This window comes from Alosa sapidissima, chromosome 17 (genome assembly GCF_018492685.1).
Source record: "Alosa sapidissima isolate fAloSap1 chromosome 17, fAloSap1.pri, whole genome shotgun sequence".
Lineage (NCBI taxonomy): Eukaryota > Metazoa > Chordata > Actinopteri > Clupeiformes > Clupeidae > Alosa > Alosa sapidissima.
Genome location: NC_055973.1, coordinates 5589838 through 5612603, shown reverse-complemented (window position 1 = coordinate 5612603; position 22766 = coordinate 5589838). Strand labels below are relative to the sequence as shown.

Here is a 22766-nt window from a genome sequence, read left to right as displayed (position 1 = left end):
ACACTCAAAACCGCACACTCCCCACCCTGCTCTGGCTCTCACACAGGAGAGTTTATTCAGAGAGAGCGAGAGAAAGAAAGAAAGGAGTGTGTGTGTGTGTGTCTGTGTGTGTGTGACAGCGCTGAACCAGCGTTTAGATGCGAGGCTGTGGCTGGCATTGCTCTGGAGCCCAGCGGTCAGATAACGCCCCTTGGTCAGAAGGCGCCGAGTGCACACAAGAGCTCATGACCTTAACACACTCTGGAGCAGCAGCAAGGTCAGCACAAGAGCAACACCACCCACAACACCCACAAAGCACTTCAGACTGCAAGCCACAACCTCAGATTTGAGTTCTGCTTTACACTGAAGCACACACTCTCTCTCTCTCTTCTCTCTCACACACATGTACAACGAGGCAATCACTACAAAAAACACACTGTAATTATCAGGGCTTACATTTTTTGTGTCTGGAGTTATCAGAAATGTGTTCTTCCGTGGCCTGGGCCAAGGCCTGAATAGAGATGGTGTCGTGCCTGAGAACTTAATGCCCAAAATGACGTACCTGTCTTTGACAACCCCCAACCCCGCCCCCCCACGGCCGAGGTTTAAAAACACCCCCCTCCACACACACACAAACCAGCCAACATTGGCATATTGACACGGCTGTGACATCTATTATTCATGAGGAGTGAGAGAGGGAGAGCGCAGTGAAAAAGTCACCACTCTAACCCAGTTAGACTCCTGCCAGAGCTGGAGAGAGAGAGAGAGAGAGAGAGAGAGAGAGAGAGAGGGAAAGAGAGAGAAGGGAAAAGAGAGAGAAAAGAAAAAAAGGGAGTGAGCAATTCTCCATGTTACAACCTTGAATTGAATTGCATTGAATTGCATTGAATTGAATTGAATTGAATTGAATTGAATTGAATTGAGAGAGAGAGAGAGAGCTAAAGGGAGAGAAAGAGAGAAGGCTATCCCCACGCAGTGCCGGCCCATCAGAGAGCAGCACAGTGCAGGGCCAGTGGCTCCGCCTGGGCCTGGGGTAGGCGCTGTGCTCACAGGGGGCATCAATTATTTACACAAAGCAGGGTGGTGGTGGAGTCCAGCACTCCAACAGCTACGGGATGAGACAGGAGGAGGGGACAAAGGGAGAGAGGAGATTGGAGGAGAGGAGAGGAGGGGTGGGGTCAGAGATAGGGAAGCCGCTTGTGAAACTGACATGGCCCTGATCTGCGCTAGGTGAGGACGACTCCGTCCAGTCCCAGGCCAGCTGTCTACTATCTGGACAGAGGGGGGAGAGGAGGAGGAGGAGGAGGAGGAGGAGAGGGGAGAAGAGGAGGAGGACGAAAGTGGAGGATAGAAAAGGAGGAGCAGAGAAAAGGAGACGACAGGATGGCAGTGAGGAGAGGAATAAAAGGAGGTGCCACCAAAGGCGTGCGCCACCTCACACACCAGTCTGGCACTCCGCACGCACACACACACACACACACACACACCAGGGCTTGACTAACACATCCACAGGCCAGGACTCCAGCAGACAGCAGCATGGCACTGTTAGAGACTGTTGATTTCACTAACACACACACACACACACACCCCAAACTCTCTCCCTATCGGTTGTGACTTCAGCAGCCATCAGCAGCTGGAGAGACAGAGGCTGGGCACAAGCACAGAGACCTACACAGACACAGACACACACTCTTGATTTCAGCTTACTGAGCCTCTTTGTGTGTTACAATAGCATGAACATGCTCAACACCACTTCCCTTGCTAATGTCTGAGTGGCAAATAATAAAGCAGTGAAATTGTGGAGAACTACAAAATATTCAGACATTAAAAAAGCATTTTATCAGCCTGTTGCATTTAATGCGTTCTCTATGCATTAAACTAAAGTCATAATTTTTATCACACTGTGCCGATTGATTGACAGCTCGGACTGGCCAATCCATTGCGATGACCTGATTAATGCAGCCTATGACTTCATGGGCAGAGGAGGTTGGGAGCGGGATTGTATGGTAGTGTGTGCATGTGTGTGTGCGTGTGTGTGTGCGCGCGTGTGTGCATGTGTGTGTGCGTGTGTTAGATCACTGGTGGGGCATGGCGAAAGCATCGAGTTCGCTACAGACCGGTCACACCGGGGAGGCCCTGCGTGTCTTCTCACCGTGGTCAGACTACAAGAGCAGCCCAGGCCGTGTCACGACAGGGCTGAGAGAAATCTCCAAGTGAACACTCATCATGCGTGTTGGGGGGCAGAACTCAGAACTAAAAAGACAAAACCTGCAATAATAATAATAATAATAATAATAATAATAATAATAATCCATGTTCACTAGTCTCATTTGACTTATTAAACACCAGGAACTTTAATCTGTAAATGAGTCTTGAAAATCCCAGCAACTGGATTCAGGCACAATTTAACAACAGCGTTTCTCAAAGATAAAGCTGCTGTTAAAACACTCGAAAAGCACTTTGCGTCGCCCCATTGGATGTACGTGAACTGGGCTTCAACAAGTATGCGATGTAATCTCTGGACTTCTCCGCAACACTGCATCCCTTCAGTGCTCTCCATCAATGGCTTTTCCAGACCGGCCTTATTTGTGTTCAGCCTCAGCAACGTGTGAGGCCAATTTTAGGTGAACACCTTGGACAACTCTCAACCCGTGTAAGTGTTTAGGAGGGCTTTCTCCTGCGCGCTGCTTACACAGCAACGGAAGTGGACAGTCCTCGAGGGCAGCGATTTCTGCTTTCACTCTGAATGGACATCCTCCCTGACATCCCGCTTTTAGACAGCTGTACAGCTAAGACACAAACACACAAACATGTGACCACACACACACACACACACACACACACACACACACACACACACACACACACACAAAGCTAACCAACCAGACACACACAAACCAACCACAGACACACACACACACACACACACACACACACAACTGCAGGCCTTACACTTTCTGTCTCTCGAGGAAAGGAGACATTCCACTGCCAAACACAGAGGGAGACAGAGAGACAGAGAGAGAGACAGAGACAGAGATAGAGACAGAGAGAGAGAGTGAGGGGAAGAGGGAGGGGGGAGGGAGAAAGAGACAGAGAGGTGCTAGTCTTCTGTCCTCTGGTGGGAAATGAAGGCTGAAACTTTCGGCCATGATGCTTCGGTGACTCACAGGAGTTAATATGTGACACTGTTGAGGAAAGGCTGATGACAACATGCTGCTGCACGCACACACACACAAAGCAATCTGAGTGAATAACATTTTGGGTGACAGTTTTGTTTTCTTTCATTTCAGAAAGATTTCATTGTCAGGAGGGAGTTTCAAAAATGAAACTACACACACACGCACACGCACACACACAAACACAAACACAAACACTCAGTCCAGCCTCCTTGCAAATAAAACTCGGCAGTTAGGTCATTCCAGGCAGTGTGAGAGCAGATCACTAGTTTATAACAGATCACAACAGTTTGTTAGTGGCTTCATCTGTGTGGCAGCCCCTGACTCACTCCCTTTCCTAAATGACGGGGTAGAGCTCCGTTTGCCAACTCCACCAAGCCCATGGCGTGAGCCGGTCATTTGTCAAGGCTGGTTCTCAATACAGGAGACACAACGTCTAGAACACCTAAACATGACAAATATACACAAAGTCCATATACACACAATACTTCACTGTCCTTGTAAAAGCAACCTCAAAGCAGCCTGATAACCAACCAACAGGGGGAGAGGGAATCCACCTCCCCATCCACAGCAGTCAAACTCTAAGTGAAACGGGCTTCGGGGTTGGGACAGTTTCAGCGACATGCTGAAAAATGCAGCAAAATACCATCATGCTAGCTCCTAGCACAGGCCATCACTCTTGTAACTAGCACAGGCCAACATGCTAGCTCATCACCCTTGCTCCTAGCACAGGCCATCATGCTAGCTCATCACCATTGCTCCTAGCACAGGCCATCATGCTAGCTCATCACCATTGCTCCTAGCACAGGCCATCATGCTAGCTCATCACCCTTGCTCCTAGCACAGACAATCATCATGCTAGCTCCTAGCACAGGCCATCATCATGCTAGCTCCTAGCACAGGCCATCACTCTTGCTTCTAGACTCTGGCATACTAGCAGCATAGCACAGTCTTAGCACGTTGCAGCAACCTTTGCTTGAGCCATAACCTTTAATCTTCTGAGCTATGAGCCGTGTGTGTGTGTGTCGGGGATTACGACTAAAGACACACCCAGTGTTTATGAGACAGCCAACTCTGTGTCCTGTGCAACAACTGCCATTAGAGGGGGCTTTTTTCTAGGAGGGTGGCTGGCCTTTGACGGAACACTCTGGAAGGTAGCCTTGTGGAGAGAGAGAGAGAGAAAGAGAGAGAGAATGCCTTTCATTTAAGCCGAGCGCTGCAGTGCAATGGAGAACAACGCTCCCTCAGCACACAGGACAGAGCAGCAGGATTAGAGGCCACAGAGCTGGCTGTTACTTAGCCGGCCGTGGTCTTGCTCTTGGACGTGGCGCACTACACCTCATGAGGGCCAGGTACAGCTAGCCCTCGCTCCTTCACACACACACATATTAACGGAAACACACACGTACACACAGTACACTCAATATACACTATATGGACAAAAGTATTGGGACCCCTGGCCATGACACAGAGGAACATTTAGGACATCCCATTCTAAACCTATAGGCATATGAAGGCTATAACAGCTTCCACTCTTCTGAGAAAGGGTTCTCCAAGAGGTTTTGCCCATTCATCTGGAGGTGTGAGGTCACCTCAGGCACTGATTTTGGACAAGAAGGCCTTACAATCTCTGTTAGTTCATCCTAAAGATGTTCAATAGGGTTGCGGTCAGGGCTCCGTGTGGGCCAGTCAAGTTCTTTCGCACCAAACTTACCCAACGATGTCTTCATGGACATTGCTGTGTCATATGGCAGTACCACTCTCAAATTTCACGCAGCTTTTCAGACTGACGCATTCTTTCACAGATATTTGTGAATGCAGACTGCATGACTAGGTGCTTGATGTCATAAGCTTACACGTTGCAATGAGTCTAAATGAAACATATAAATTAGGTGCCCTAATACTTTTGTCCATATAGTGTATGTACACTCTCCCTTTCCTCTCTCTTTGTCTCTCTTTGTCTCTTGTACAAAAAGTCTCACACCGACACACTTGCACATGTATGCACCCTCTGCCCTACCTCTTTCTTTCTTTTACAAACACTGCACTTGGGTCTCACACACACACACACACACACACTCACACACCACCCCTGCCAGGATCTTCACTCATGTTCGAGCATATTAAATTTCCTCTTTGGGTGGGAAGAGTGGCATCACGGGCCAAAACACACATCAGGCACAGCACCGCGCTGCCATCATCGACCGTTATTAACCAACCCCACAAAGCCATTACCAAAGCGCCGTCCGCCACTGCCAAAGCCCACCACTTCTGCTGCAGCCCCACTCCTCCTGGCCACGCCACTGCGCCAAATGTGCCTTTATTAGCCAGGTGTGTCAAATCAGGGTGTGTGTGTGTGTGTGTGTATGTATGTGTGTGTGTGTCCACATCTGATATCCTGTTTCTGTATTTTCAATGCATCAATGCACATCTAAGTTTTATGATTTGGCAGAACTGTTTTCCTTTAAAAGGCCATGTCTACAAAGCTTATTGAATTCAGTTCATTCAGTTGTGCATTATGAGCAAGAGGAGTGAGATTTTCGTGTGCGATAAGAATGAGGTATTTTACAGCATCGCTGCTTATTAAAATGATGATGTTCATGACTACCAATTGGAGCCGAGTCCTTGTTAAAAAGAACAGCTTTGGGAAGGTGACTGCTCAATCAGTCTAAGAGGGGGCACCAGGAGGTGTCCTCTGATAGAGCTGTGCAATAACAGTGCAATACATGAGGCATCTTGGAGAGGTAGAGTGTGTTGCGGCATGTCACAGAACGAGTGGGCAGAGGAGCAGAAGTCTTGTGCTAGGAAAAGCTCTGTATGTGTGTGAGTGTGTTTCTGTGTGTGAGTGTGTTTCTGTGTGTGTGTGTGTGTGTGTGTGTGTGTGTGTGTGTGTGTGGCTGTGTGTGTGAGTGTGGCTGTGTGTGTGAGTGTGGTGGCTGTGTGTGTGAGTGTGGCTGTGTGTGTGAGTGTGGCTGTGTGTGTGAGCATGAGTGTGTGTGTGTGTTTCTGTGTCTGTGTGTGTGTGTGTGTGTGTGTGTGTGTGTGTGTGTGTGTTCTCTGCTATTGGAAGAGAGACCCCAGAGCCACTGAGTTGGTAGCGCATAAGAGGACAGGAAACAAAAATTAGAGCAATCACAGGAGGCATGGGAGCGAGAGAGAGAGAGAGAGAGAGAGAGAGGGGGAGATGAGTGTGAGATACAGGAAGAGTAAGGAAGAGAGGAGGAGAGAAAAAGAGGGAGTAGAAAAGACAAGACCAGAGGGAGTAGTAAGAATACCAGTGAATTTATATGAGACATACCATGTCATCAAGCACTTTTGAATTTCAAATTGGGAGAGAGAGGAAAAAAATGGAGAGAGATGCTAGATGAAATGGAGAGAAAAACAAAAAACAAGAGTAAAAGGCAAAAAGGCGTTGTGTGACAGAGTAAGTGAGAAGTAAGAAAGAGGAAGGGAAGCCCCCCCCCCCCCCCCCTCCATTTCCAAGCTCTTTCGCTTCCACCTGCTCAAGTTAGCCACCAACAAGTCTCAGAACGCTAAGGTGGGCCCAGGGTGCTGATACGACGGCCCTGTTGAAATCTTTGGTCGGGTCAAAGGTAGTCCCAGAGTGCAGACATACTTTAGCAAACTGACCGCATAACTTCATTTTTAAAGAGTGGAGGCCAAGGGGGGTCAATTGATATCATCTGGTGATATCATAGACTGTATGTATGTGTGTGTGTGTGTGTGTGTGTATAATTTATATTTATATATATATATATATATATATATATATATATATATATATATATATATATATATATATATATATATATATATATATATATATATATATATATATATCACACACACACACACACGAGTTATGCTAATTGCTTTTTATTGTTTTTTTTTTTATAAAATTATAATTAAAAAAATATATTTAAAACATATATATTTTTTATAAATATCCTAGTAAATACTTCAATATTTCTGTCGGGTAGAGAAGACCCTTATCTGGTGGGAGGAGGAGAGGAGGGGGCGTTCCCTTCATCTTCATCACTCTTGATGCTCGTCTCCCCCTCTCACCACTCTTGCCATCTTCTCCTCTCCTCTTTCCACTACAATTACAGAGGGATAATGGCTATAAAGAGGCTGCCTCAGATGGCAACAGGAGGGGGAAAAAACAGAAGAAATGTGGAGCCTCCATTTACGGAAAGCTGATCACATTCATGAATCTTTTACGCCGACGGCCCCTCGGACAGGACATGGGGAGGGACCGCATAGTAAACGCATTAAGGGAGGAAGTGGCAGCGGGGGGGAGGGGGGCAACTTCAGACAGATTTGCCCCACCCCGGAAGAGAAGGCAGAATATGGGAGGGGGGTGGTACAAAACAATATGGATTTTCTTCATATTAATTTTTATCAATGCCTTTCCGTGGATCTACACACGAGTGATTTATCTTGCGGAGCTCAAGCAGCGGCGGATAAATAAATAGGGCAGCTTCACCAGGAGAGGTAATGGGGCTGGGAGTGGATGGGCCTTATCAATACGTCCTGCGTTACATTAGACACAGATATGGAGATGGGGGGGTTTATCAATGGCTCTCTTCCTCCTTCACCCCCCCCTGGGTTGAGAAGGAGACATGAGACTCTTAAGAGAGAAGAGCCTATTAATATATATTCATATGTGACTCTCTAATAGACTTGCACTACCTTATGACCTCTGAGTCCTTATGGGATTAGAACACACTAGTGTTTTAAGATTGTTTTAAAATTGACCAATTAGTCTTACTATTGAAATTTAGTCAAGATAATCTATTATATGAATATGCACATCTTAGCCTTACTGCATGACGACTTGTATTTCATTCATACTATATCAATTATAGCACATCTATATCCATACTACATGAATATGTACTTTTGTAACCATACAATCGTGCTACCAGGGGTAATCATATAGAAATATCGGAGGAGACTTCAGTCTTGGATTACATTCCAGATCTCTTCAAACCCTGATTTCTACTGCCTCTCTTTTACCTTTTAATGGATGCAAGGTATATGTTCCATGAGCGTGAACCAACAGACCAGATGTATGTCAGGAGGAAAAGGGTCATTGACATGCATTTTTTCCTTAGACTCGGGTCAAATTACAGGTTAAAGCCACCGTAAAACCCAACAGCATGGCAACACACACACTTTAGGCAAGTTATACTGTGCTTTTCCTTACTGAAGCAGGGGTTTTGCTGGTGTACAAAAGGTTGGTGAAGGCCAAGCAGAGACACACACACACACACACACACACACACACACACACACACACACACACACACACACACACACACACACACACACACACACACACACAGGTTTCAGGTCAGTTCTGAGCTCCTAATGATTGAGTGGAGTGTTAGCACGGTGGGGGTTAAGGGGCAGTGTGTAACAGGTGAGTAACAGGTGAGTAGGCAAGGTAATGTTCACGTCTACTCGCTTCTCCTTTCTCTGTGTCGGTGGCAGCCGAGTCATCATTAAGGTTTTTAAGGCCTGCGCACTAGAGGACTGAGGAGTTCAGTTCTAAAAGACCAGAGAGTGCTGTACACCAAAGCTCTTCTAGTGTGTGTGTGGCTCTCATCTACTCCTCTTGTCACAGACAACCCAGTAACCATAAGATGAGTTACAGAGTGCCAACCTCTCTCTCTCCCACACACTCACACAGACACGCACAAAGAGTCACACCATGCACTCCTCACTAATGGCACAGTGAGAAACATGGGTCAGTGTGTGATGGACTGTACTGTCCTGTCTGAGATGGGAGAGAGACAGAGAGTGAGAGAAATGAGAAATGAGAGAGCGAGAGAGAGAGAAATGAGAAATGAGAGAGAGAGAGAGAGAGAGAGAGAGAGAGAGAGAGAGAGAGAGAGAGAGAGAGAGAGAGAGAGAGATATAATGAGACAAGTGGAGACAAAAAAATGTGACAAACAGGGTAAGAATATTTACAAAAAAACATTAAGAAATGGGAGAAAAGGGTAATATGTAGAGAGGCAGCGAGAAGAGAGGCAGCGAGAAGAGAGAGGCACAGGAAGATAGAGGGCAGAGGTGAGAGGGGAAGAGAGAGAGAGAGATAAACAAACACACACACACACACCCTCACAAAAGCCCAGTCCATAAGGCTGTGTGTGTGTGTGTGTGTGTGTCCCCTGCATTAAGAACACAGAGCCTCATAAGGAGGAGCTGTTTGAGGAGGCCCTGCGCTCACTCGCAGCAGCTTATCCTCCCCCTCATCTGCTCCTAATGACAGCTGACAAACCACCAATGCAAATCCCAACCCCACCCCCTGCCTCCCCCACAGCCCACAGCCCGGCCCCTATTGGCTCAGAGACTCCGCCTCGGTTCCACCCCCCCAGCAGGCGATCCACCAATCGGCCGGCGGCAGCGGCAGCAGCCCCGGCGCGCACCCACGCCTGAGAGAGGGAAGCGTTCCTCTGGGCTTCTAACAGAGTGCCGCCACCGCCGCCGCAGAGGTCCACGCTGGGGAGAAGAGAGGCGTCCTTCTCACACACACACACACACACACACACACACACACACACACACACACACACACACACACACACACACACACACACACAAAAGTCCTGAACCCACAGCCTTTGTTCTCACCCATAGCCTTAACTTTGTTGCCATTCAAAGCATGTTAAAAGGTCACCACTGAATGGTTACTTTAGCTAGTCAGTGTTCCATAACAGTGTCAAAATAAACACACTCTGATAACGCTGGTTTAAAAGGAAAACATAAAACGTGAATAAAAGTCTCAGAAAAGGGGAAAAAACGGTTCCTCTTATCACAGCATAGTCAAATGCCAACAGGAAATGATGCAATAGCCACCCACATGCAGCACATTAGTGACACTTTAGACTCTCAGGGGTCAGCCTGAACTGCGTTTCTGAACTGGTTTTCCATTTCCACCACCACTACAATTTGGAATCATTTGCAAAAATCAACCAATTAACCCACGAGTGGGTTTTAACACCATAATATTAGAGCTTTTGTTTTTTTCATGGGCAGTCTGCCAGCTGAAGCTTCTAACCAACAGAACTCACTGTAAGGCTTTGCTTGAACTGGATCTGAGAAATGCTGGATTAGTAATGTTTTCCTACAATGTTCTCTTCAGATTATACACTAAGAAGAACCATTCATCCTAGTTCTGAATCTAGAATGGTTGGTAGAACTTCTCCCATTCTTCCCCGACCTACAATAACCCGTCAAGGGTGTCACACTACTCTACCCATGCATGGACATTGAGGAACAGTGTAACTCTGACCAATCTCAGTGCACCCTGCCCCTTAAATGCCTAGTCAGCGATAATGAAGAAGCTGGACTGAAATTCAATGGCCAAACAAACAAAGCAAGACAACAACAACAATAACAACAACTCCTCCTCAGTCAGTATTTCTTCATACTTAAAAATGTGCACACACTGTTTTGAACGGGAGTTCTAATATCCGTCCTGAGAGGGAGGATGTAGGCTGCTTCACACTGTCTGCTGTGTGTGTGTGTGTGTGCATGTGTGTGTGTGTGTGTGTGTGCAGGTGTATGTGTGCGCAAGTGTATGTGTGTGTGCGCGCACGTGTATGTGTGTGTGTGTGTGTGTGTGTGTGTGTGTGTGTGTGCGCATGTGTATGTGTGTGCGCATGTGTATGTGTGTGTGTGTGTGTGCGTGTGTGTGTGTGTGCGCATGTGTGTGTGTGTGCGCGCGTGTGTATGTGCGTGCTACCATGTTACCTGTCGATTATAATTTCCCCGCCACATTTACAGGTTAGTCATGCTGCCCGTGTGCAGCTCGCGCCTTTAATGGAAATCAATGGAAATCGAGACGCTCAGCACACACAGTGCAGGCAGTGTGAAAACGGCCTAATAGAGTGAGAGTGGAGGAAAACACATGCTTTCTGAGAACATAACATTAAAAAAAAAAAACGCTGACCGTGACCGATGTAGAGGACAATACTGTGGGCCATGTTACATCACCAAGAGGACCATGTCAGGGGGCCACATCACATCAACACTGCATTAGCCATGGATCCATGGAAAAAAAAACTATTTACATGGCATCTTAATGGTTGTGTGGGTCTCCCAGAGTGTTTAGCTGCATGTAGGCGTCCACTCACCTCGGCATCAGTCCAAATACAACCTCAGGGCATCTCTGCGCGAGGGAAACAACTGGAAACTCCTTGGCATCACCCACATCTCTGGAAGGACACAAACACAGAGGGAGGTAGGGGAGATTAGCAGAACACAGTACAGGTAAACCTCACAAACACACCTCCAGATTCAACTCTGTGAGGACACACACACAGACACACAAACACAGGACTGAGATTAGCACACTAAAATACTACCCTGGAAATCCAGAGTTCTCGCGAGAGCACAATAGAATTGTCTGGCAAAGAGCAATGATGCACGTTACCTTTACCCCAACATTCCGGGGAACCAGCTAAACTGATGAAGACAGCGCTGTAACGTTGGAGGACAATACACATTGGTCGTAGTGTTATCCATTTGCTTCGAAGTCCGAAATCATTCAGAGTAAACATGGTCTAGTGTTTTCCAATTGCGTGCAGTGAGATTTTAAAATGCGTGCTTGTTGCCGCCGCCCCTCGAGTTGGACCATTACATTGTTTTTTGCCAGACCCTTAATCTTTCTAGATTATCAGGGTCTGGATTTTCCAGGCTACTAAACTACAAGTATACCCAACAAACACACACCCAACAAACAAATTATATCAGTATCACCATCAAGCACATCATACAAACTAGTATACTGTATTATCAAACATAGTACACACCATCAAGAATACTACACTATCAAGCAAGCTATACAAATTAACTCCAAATGCAAAGACCATAAATCAAGGCTCACAAATCGGTGGCCTAAAAAGGTTCTTTAGGAATGTCATGGACTTGCTGAACAACCAATCAGGTGATGGGTAAACAAAACCTATAGAACCATATCAGCAATGATCAACACATCAAAACATATGACCAGGCAACTCCTACCATCCTCCCTCTTTGACACACACACACACACACACACACACACACACACACACACACACACACACACAGAGACAAACATCTATACAAAATCGCAGCATTCCAGCTCCAGTCACATGGCCTGTTGACCGGAGCTGGAATGGTGGGTGCTCTATAGGGAACTTTCACCCAGTGAGAGGACTGAATGGGGAGCTGGTGGAGGTGTGGCTGGACCAATGCACAACTCGTCAGCTTCATCCAGCTTCACACTTGGGACAGGTCAGTGACGTTAAGCTCCTGAGCGGACATTCACTCAGACCTGCCATTAGGCCATCATAATAACCATTACTGACCTCGGGTGACAGCTTCTCTGTATGCCGTTAAATGAGTTAAGTCAGATTCCAGTAATCTAGGAAGTGGAATATTTTTTTGCTGAACAGCTGTGTGCGCACGATGTCACACCTCAGATTACCGCCAAGGGCTGAAAGGAAACTGCACTGCATTCCAGTGAGACATTATAGAATTCCAAATAATAGAATAGAATGTAGGTGTGGGTCCTTCTTACCAATGGCACGGTTTCTCTTTCTAACGCCACCACCATTCTCTCTCTCTCTCTGAGGTGAAAGCAGGCTAAGATCAACAAACACCTCTGAGAACTCCATACATTCTCTGACGTCAGCCAACTGCCACTGCTTGTTTGGCATCGGTTTCAGGCAGATAACCAACACACGCTCAGAGCTGAGGTCAATGCAGGCCAACGAGGGGGGTGGGGGGTGCAAAGAAAATAAAGAAGGGGACTGATCGAAAGCAAGAGAGAGATGGAGATGGGAGGTCAACTGAGGGGTGCAATTTAGGCTGACCTGTTCAGTTTTAGTCTCTCTCTCTCTCTCTGATTCTGACACACACACACACACACACACACACACACTTGACAGGGCTGTGTTTCATCAGCGTTCCCTTGGTGTACCACAACAGCAGCAGGGTTGGGGGCCAAACAGAAAGAGGTTGAGCGCTCCCAGGCCTGCCAGGGGACAGCGGGGGAGATAACGTGTAGTCACTACTCCAGTCAGTGACAGCTAGTCACTTACCGCAAAAGCAAGAATGAGAAAATCCCATCTTTCACACTTCAGCATTTAGCGAACTGCAGGCTTTCATTCATTATTAGCCACAGCAACTACAAATATTAGCAAGTGAGTGAACAATTCTCAACCCTTCAGACTTCAGAAATAGCCTATTGACAAACTAAATAACAACAGAAGTTCCAAACAATCAATGAAGCAATAATAAAGAGATGGATATGCTTTTCAGGTCACATCTCTGACCACACAAGGCAATCTTTGGTCAGACCTGTGACCTCTTTCTAAGCAGCTTCTGATGTGTGGCTGATGTGGGAGTGCAAGAGAGAGTAACCAGTCGTCAGTCAAGGTGTCAGGCGCTACTTAACACTGATGCTGTGAAGAACGCTAAGTTTAAATGGTTGCTGGCGTCACGGAAGAAGAGAGGTGGGAGGGGGAGGGGGACGACTGACGACATCAACGAGGGCAGCGAGAGAGAGCTGGCAGACGGAACGGGAATGCACAGAGGAATGACCTCGATGGATTATTTCCTTAAGTGGTCGTCTCTACCCAGGAAAGTCTGATAAGAGAGGAACACACACACACACACACACTTTCTCTCTCTCTCTCCCTCATTCACACTCACTCACATCTATGTTCTCCCTCTCTCTCTCATTCACTCTCTCATACACAAAGTTCAAAACTCATTAGAAGAAAGCACTCTAGTGAATACAGTCTATTATAAAACTACTGCCAACTCATAAGAGGTAACAAGTGAGGACACCCTAGAGAAGGGTTGGCTAGAGAGTGTGTCTCAAGGGTATCCCACACAGGCAGAGGCGAGGTGAATTGTTGGGGACAGCACCGGTGGGGGGGCCCCACCCAGCCTTGAGAGTGAGTGAGTGAGTGAGTGTAAAAGACATGCAGCTTAACTTCCTTCCCTTTCGAAAATGCACCATGACATGTTCAAATCACGTGCCAATGACATCTCCACTCACCCTATTTTAAAACCACCACCCGGGGACCCTCCTCCTGACCGCGCTCCTCCAAGGCGTCACGTTCATGAAGCCACCGCGCAATGGCACACAAGAGCAGCCAGCAGCCAGTGAGAGTTTCATCACCCTGGCCTGCCAAACATCTGCTGCTGGTGTGGTGTGGTGTGGTGTGGTGAGTGGGGGAGATTGGGGAGGCAGCGACACACAGCTGAGTCTCATCTTGTGGTGAAAGATCCACTACCAGCCCAGCCCAGCCCAGCCCCCCCCCCCCCCCACACACACCAAATGAAGTGTGGGGCAACAAGCAGTGTGACAGTTTTAAGTGTGATGATGCAATGCATACGTGTGAGAGAGAAAGGGAGAAAAAGGACTGAGGGAGAGTGGACTGGGAGAGAGAGAGAGAGATAGAGAGATAGAGAGATGGAGAGAAAGAGAGAGAGGAAACTCTTCGCTGGGTCATTATGAAGCAGAGAATGGGAGCAAGTCTGCCATTAAAAAGTGTGTGTGTGTGTGTGCGCGCACGCATGTGTGTGTGTTGGGGGGTGGGGGTGTAGGAATGACAATCATCTAAAAGGTTGGTAAAGAATTTAATAGTGTTCTACACGTCTGCAGGGTACTCTTGTTCCCTGGGGAACCATCTCCAGCTTATTAGATAGAAACATGAAGTACGCCTTTTTAATTACGTTCGGCAAGCAATTAGACAGGGGAAAAAAGGTTTTAAATCATCTTCGTGATCCCGAAATTAGGCCTGGAAAAAATGCGGAACCATTCGTGCAATCATTAAGGAAAGCTGAAGGCATCATTAGATATCGAATTCCCTTGCAGAGTGTCTATTCTTGAGCAGCTGCTGCAAATTACAAAGCCCCTTAAACAGAATCTAACTGTTGAAAACCAGTTAAAAGCAGCGATTCTAAAGCTAGGCTATGCAAGGACTTCAGTGAAATTACATCATGCTGTGTGAAAAAAGTGCAGAGCTCACAACGTTTCCAGGCATGTATTCACTCAGGCAATCATGGTACAACCAAAGACAGAATCAAGTGTGTGGGTTAAGTGAGTTCAGACAGGGGAGTTTTGATGACCGTGCCACAGTTTCGATCTCACACTAAATAAGGGCACTGACAAAAAAGCCTTTAAATAAAACTACAGGGCCCAGTAGGGCCGAATTCTAGAATTCTGGTTTCAAGAGACTATCAATATAGTGTGACGCATGGAGAAACTCCTGTCCCCATCTTTCACTATGTGATCGTTCAGACGATTCCATAAATCTCAGTCTCAGTCACGTGAGTCTGACGGAGAGAAACCAACTCAAAAAAACCAACTCCTCGGCCTCCAAAACTACACTTGTGAAACCGTTATTTCAAAATAGGGTTCAAGTATAGGAGCACATCAGAGGTCAAAAGCTTTTCATGGTAGCTTAGAAACCAGAGCCAGTTGCTTGAATATTATTTTCAAATATTTTAATATTTCAAGTATTTTCAAAACAGAGGTATTCTAGGCCCAATGACCAGCAGAAGTTCATGCCCTGTAATGTTTTAGTTCATTGAAAAAACAATCATGAAGCATTACAAGAAGGGCCAATCTGGTAAAATATTTAGTAATTGATTGATAAAATGTAACTGAAAATGTTTGTGTTCATATGTATGCCTTGAAAAGTTTGGGAACCTGTTAGGTGACAGCTGTTCCATGATGAGCGGGTTGTGTCATGAATCTACATCTACAAGATAATATTCTGCAGTTTCTTCTCAAGCCTGTCCCAAGTCTTCTCAATTGTCTTCTAAGGGAATTCCTAGACATTTTTTCCCCCCCTTTTCTGACTGGTCACATGCCCACCACCATCGCCTTCACTGATCTCCACTGATTTGCCGGTCGAGTGTGGAGGCTCTCTGACCTTGGTCACCTGCCCAACCAGCCAATCTGTCCAACTATTTTCCCACGTGAAGCTCATTCAAGCAAAAATGACTCCAAGAGAAAAATCTTAGCTATCTCACACTCATTCGACAGAACAATTGGCAACATTCCCAAGAACACGTGACCCATTCACAGCGAAAACCGCCGGCTCAAGGTGGAGAAGGCTGGAGCTGGAGAAGGGCCTTTTCCCCAAGTGGTTCACTAACAAAACAATCTGAGTGTCAAATGTGCCTGCCTAACACAACAGGGCTTACATTTCTACCTAGAGAAGCTTCAGAGAACAAAAGCACTAATGACTACCACAAAGAATCCCAATTGTTGGGGGTAAAAAGGGAGTCATAACAAGCTGACATGAATACTCCATCCAAACCCCCTCTAAATCACAGGCCAAGGGCTGTTGAGAAAAGATCAACCTAGGTCACAGAATGTGGGTCGACAAACTAGGTTGAGATCAAGGCTAGACCTGTATTTAACCCCCATTACTTGGTGAACAACTGTTGACCCTGTCTGGCCCGCACTATTAAGAAGCTGGAATAAACAACAATCAAAAGCCAGGTGTCAGCAGACAACTGTGTCAAAATAAAGCTTTTAGCTAAAGCATAAATCATAAAATCAGATGTTTATTTTGATTCAAATAATCACTGAATGCAACATGGCTTGGAGTAACATGCTATATGCCGGTCAATAAAATGTTTGCCTAATTTCTGGTATTTTACCAATATTGATAATTGGATGATATTTTGCATCCTTTAAAGGAAGCTTATTTGCCATCTGCCCCAGAGTTAGAGAAGAGGATACATACCCTTCTCTTCTCTGAGCATGCAAGTGCTGGCCTAGCTTAGCATCATTTACTGGAAGTGGGTTACACCAGTCAGCCTGTAACTAGCCTACAGTTAAATGGAAGCTATAGATTAACTGGTGTAACCCACTTAGGATATGATTTGGGTTTTGATTTTCTAACAGGAGTAGGAGAGTCACTTGGTCATCGTTGATGCCCATTTTGGGACATCTTTCATGTTATGAATGCAGACTCAAAGCAGACTCTAGATGGTGAAAGTAACTATGCGCTCTTCATGTCTGTAGCTGTCCATGTACATGCGTGCCTGCATCCATATGCCTTCACAGCTTATGGTCACTACACTCCTATGTAAAGCTCCTGGGTTTGCTAAGTTCTTGACATGTCCTGATTGCTAAACTTGTTTTCCTTACTTGTCGGTTGACAGTTCCATGATGTAGAAGCACCTAGCATAATTTGACTTCCTTGACGCGGACCAGCCATAGTTTAAGAAAAGCTAAAGGATAATGTCAGCTTGCACGTTGTAAAAATTACAATTAAGATATTATCATAGATGATATACAGTATATCGAACAGCAATCACTAGAATGGGGAAATCTTGAGCACAGTCAATTTGAAGGCTCAGAAGAGCAGAGAGAACATGCTGTACCTTGCACTGAGGCACAGGCCCCAGGTCATGGAAATCACTTTCCTCATGAAGCCTTTACAATAAAGACTTCAAATCACACCTATGAATAAACACATGGTAATTCATATAAATTTCAGAAACCTAGTAAACTCTGCCAAGAAGGTTATGTTTTTGATGCAGTTTGCTTTTTTGTTGGTCAACAGGACTACAGAAAAACTACCAGCCCGATTTCCATGACATTTGCAGGACAGGTGAAGCATGGGCCAAAGGAGAACAAATTAAATTCTGGAGTGGCTCCAAATGACAGGAAGGCACAAATGATACCTCATTTTCATTAACATTGCAAAATAGGGCATTGGGCCTTGATAGAGAACTGCCCATTCCAATTGTCCCTCTATTGGTAGCCTATTTTCATTATTGGCAATCAAGTCAGATATTTAAAAGGAGTTTTTTTTTAAAGGATCAAAATAACATTGTTTGGAGATTGCTACTAAATTGTTTAGTGATGCTGCAAGTAAGTCAATATAAAAACACTGCAGGGTGGAAGGGTAAACTTTCACCGCACCTGTGGCCATTATCCCACCATCTGCACATGGCATGCAGCAGACACCCACGGGTCACAAGTCCAACGCTGCATTTCTCAGCCTAAGCCGACTAAATGGCCATAGCCTCAGACCTTCACCAGCCTCAGATCCTGATTAACGGAGCAAAATGTTGTCAAAAGCAGGCGTCCTTAGAAAAGCAAGATGGCTAGAAGGAACCTACATGTGGTTGAGGTGCCTAATAGTCTAAGGCTAGATCACCCAGAGTCCAATAGAGGTGCAAGAGAACAAAAAGATTATAATACCTTTTTGCAATCCTGAATCGATTTTCAAAAACACAACATCAACTTTGAACTCATATTTATTGATCACACTTTCTCTTAAAGTGTATCAGTGTGGCACATGAAGTACACTTCCATTTCTGACAATATGCCTTCATGTGCCATAAAAATACACTTATTTCAATCTTGTACCCTTGACTGAAAAAAAAACATCATAGCAGCAACATTGGTGGATCTGCGTTGAATCTCATAGAACTTACCTAACCTACACAAGTGGCATACACTTTGCTGTGGGTTTATGCACTGGTGTCAGTATAGCTCTGGAGATTGGGGAAAGTAATCAAACTCTTTGATGGGACGTCTCTATATATAAATCTAATTGATCGCATTTTGTTGGAGAGCCTTGCCGGCTCCCTTTGCCACAATACTAGCATGTTTCCTGTACATGTGAACTGTACATAACATTCCGTATGTGGTTTGAAACGGATTTGTAAATATCAGAAATCATGGGATTTTTGGCTGTTGAGACTTGCTGTGCAAAGTGCAAACTTTCCCTGACCAAGTGAGTGCCAGGTGTTGACGACTCCTTGCAAGTTCACGTCAAAAAAACACAAAACCAAAAAAAACCCAAGAATTGGAAACAAATAACAGGCCAAAAGAACACAAGATAAGGATGTGAAAGCGCAATACGACGAATCAAGCAACCAGATGGGCAACAACCCCCCCACCAGTGTGATATGACAGGGCTAAAACGCTGCCTGTGAGACAAGAGCACTGCACACAGCTGGAGCACAACAGGGACTCCCCTCAGGGATCCACTGCACTGCTCGACTCCTGACAGCTTTCATGTAGTCCGTCAAATTCACTCTGGCCCACTCTGATTGGACGTGAGCTAGATTGTCTAAAGCCACATTGCCGAGAGTCACAGTAATCCGACTCTCTCTCCCTCCCTCCCTCTTCCTGTGTGTGTGTGTGTGTGTGTGTGTGTGTGTGTGTCTTTGCCTCCCTGTATAGGAGAGCAGGTGCTGCTAGTGTTCACCCCTCCCCCTCCCTCCCCTGTCCGAGATGAGATTGTCACAGAGAGCTAATAGCAGGGAAGAATAGAAGGCTAATCGCTACACTCAAGGGCTAAAGATTAGATTGGATGCACAGATTTTTCACACGGGCAGAAATTGACCATAATGGGCTGGTCACAAAAGGCTAAATACCAATATAACCTTCAGTCTCAATCCTTAATGGCTATGTACTTTTGTGTACATTAAATTACCCTCCCCACCCCAACCATAAACTACCACCACCACCATCGATAGTTCCATACCAGCTTTTGAACAGTGTGGCCAACGGTACACCTAAATGGTGTGGCCAACTCACAGCACGCAATTCTGAGCTCAAGTATCGAATACCACAGCATCGCTAACACATGCTGCTTGTTCGAGCAAAGCTACCATATTGGGTATGAGGAGGGGGAAATAGGGCCTCCGTAGGGATCGGTTTGGTGAGTTCGGGGAAGGAATGCTACGAAAAACAGTCCGCTATGCTGGTCCCCAAAAAGCTTGGAGTACTGGGTAGCTACCCGACTGTGCGCGGAACACAAATTCTGGCAAGAGCGATTCTAGGTTACTGCCGCCACTATGTAGTACTTGGCAACAGTGCTATACCGCCTTCAATAAAACACCGCAGCCAAGTCCCGTCACTTTGTATACAGTCGAGCAAATAAAGGGAGCCACAGCTAAACGTCTAGTGACAGCAGGGGGATATGGAGCCAGCACGAGCACACATTGTAAATACCGTGCCATGATGACTTAACTAAGTGCCGCTGGCTCGGCGAGATCAAACTTCTGACAGGGCCGAAACTTAAGCACACTTCATTAGCAAGACATGAGGGCCCGGCTTGCTTACACCAGCATGTGCCCATTCAACATGTTGCATGAGATATCCTGTGACGTGACGGAACGGACTCTCTCTCTTTCTCTCTATGGGTGCCCTCTCTCTCCCTTTCTCTCTATGGGTGCTTACTTGCGTGACCTTTTTGTTACGCAAGCTGAATTGCACTTTTTTTTGCTTACCCAGGAGCTTAGGCCGATACCAAAAGACTAATAAACCTTCCCTCGGGCCTTCCTCTGTTGCGTGAGGTGAAAACTACAATTGACTAGACTAAGGAGCATGCAGCATTAGGGCCGGTTGGACAAACTGGTTGTGTTCATCCTTTCACTTCTTGATGAAAAAAAGAGAACAGAGCAACACCGCAACACCAAGCATGGACTGCCTCACAGCGTGACGGATTCTGCAAGTGATCTATAGGTTGCTTTTGTTCTCTTGTGTTTTTGGCCTGGGCTACAGGTGTGTGTGTGTGTGTGTGTGTGTGTGTGTGTGTGTGTGTGGGGGGGGGGGGGGGGGGGCGGGATTTAGAGTGTCTCGTACATATGACCAGGAGGGCGACAGAGGACGGACTACACACACGAGAGGGAGAAATCAAACAAAAGAAAGTGAGAGTAAAAGAGAGACACCAAGAAAGACAGTGTGGGGGCAAAACAGTAAAGGCAGTACAGAGCAAGAAAAGGGAAACAGATAAGAGAGATGCAGCAAGAGAACAAAAACAAGAGAGAAGAAAAAGGGCAAGAGAAAGAGGGGAGCCAGAAACTGACACGATGGAAGGGGGGGAGAGAGAGAGAGAGAGAGAGAGAAATAAAAACACGCGTATCAGCGCTGGGTTTCCGCTGGGTGTCGAGAGTGCGGTCAACTGCATTTCCACATGCAATTCATTTTTCCCATGCAGCAGATGGGAACCTCACACTGGCTTTCTGGCACCACCGCTGGCGCAACTCCCCACAATGCAGCCAGACTGAGGAGCCTTTGTGCACCACCTCCTCCACCACCACCAGTTTACACACACACACACACACACACACACACACACACACACACACACACACAAAATGAGTGCTTATTTTACACTTAAGTCTGTGGTGCAGCGTGGACCCTGCTTTATTAATACAGCAGTGTGCTCCCTAAAGGATGGAAGGAAGGAACACTCATCTTCTTTCCTCTCCTCTATGCTCTTTTTTCCTCTGTGTTCCCCTCCTCCTCTTCCTATTTGGGAATCTTTTGCCCTTTCCTAGACTTAGCTTTTCAACAAACCTTAGCCGCGCTTCTGTGTAGAAGGGCTCACATGTGCACACAAACACACACACACAAACACACACACAGTGCTGGTCCGTCACTTCACATCCTCTACCCTACTTCCGCTTCTCTTCTGTGTGTTTGTATTTACGAGTGCACGTGTGTGTGTGTGTGTGTGTGTGTGTGTGGTTCAGGAGGCTGTTCCACGTCTGCCTGCAAATCCCTGCATTACCTGATTAGGAGAGCTGCGTCGTCTCCAACAGGACATGGAATTGGACGTGGCATATGGAAGCAAAACATTCCAGGGAAAAGCAAGTCCCCCTACGAGCAGCACCTCAGGACACAGGTAGCCTAAGCTCCCTGTCATTTAATTCATTCATTCAGTTAGTCCTTTTTCTCCCTTCCAAAATAAACCATTATGTCATGATTCAAACTCTGGGCCATTTACTGTAAAAATTACTTCTATGGCAGTACACACACACACACACACACGGAATGAAAATGTTCAGGCTGTGTAAACAATGTACATTGCTGGCACTGGCCATCAGCAACAACACACACCGTTTTCCACTTGGAATAACTCAGGAGGAGGGAGGAAAAACGTTAAAAATGTTCACCAACTTCCGTCACTCGCCTGACAAAAAATAATTCAGGACTGAGAGACAGATGGGTATGGCGAACCTGACGCAGCGCTGCAAAGTGTAAACAGCACAGGAACAAAAGCAAGCAAAGCACAGCGGAAAAGACCAAATCAGCACTATCCGCTTCCTCGTTCCCTTATGACAGAGAAAGAGAAAGTGTGTGTGTGTGTGTGTGAGTGAGAGGGAGATGCAGAGAGAGAGAGAGAGGGAGAGAAAGAGAGTCTGATAACAAATAGCTCGAGGTGACTTTGCATCTTGCAGGCTCTTGGCCCTCCTCCGTGGCGCACGTCGACCTGTCTCACTCCGCTTTTAAAAATAGAACGGATTCACAACAGAAAAAGCAGAGAGTCACAGACGCCAGTTTGGTCTCTCCCTGTTGTGTTGTTGTTGTGCTATTGTTCACTCTCCCATTCTAGCTCTACCCTCAACCCCCATTCTGGTTCTCTCTGACCCTGTTTACACTTTCCCCTGCACCCAGGTCCAGCATGCGTGGCAGGGTGGGGAAACCTCTTACACCTTCCACAGGTATGTGCTTTTAACCACAGTTAGGTATTGAAGTTAAGGTATATTGTGTATATAGAGACACTAATGCCCCACAAGCATCACTGACCATCAGCAAATTACACTAAAGGTCAT

General features: G+C 46.2%; 1 protein-coding gene across 4 annotated transcripts in view; it reads right to left on the bottom strand.

Annotated features, from left to right (window-relative positions):
- LOC121688080 (nuclear receptor coactivator 2-like) overlaps positions 1 to 22766 on the bottom strand; it is a 48493-nt gene that overhangs the window by 13775 nt on the left and 11952 nt on the right. For all 4 annotated transcript variants that reach the window (XM_042067438.1, XM_042067437.1, XM_042067436.1 and 1 more), the window contains exon 2: positions 11300 to 11380. The gene's annotated coding sequence lies outside the window, so the exon portion shown is untranslated. The remainder of the gene's footprint in view (positions 1 to 11299; positions 11381 to 22766) is intronic.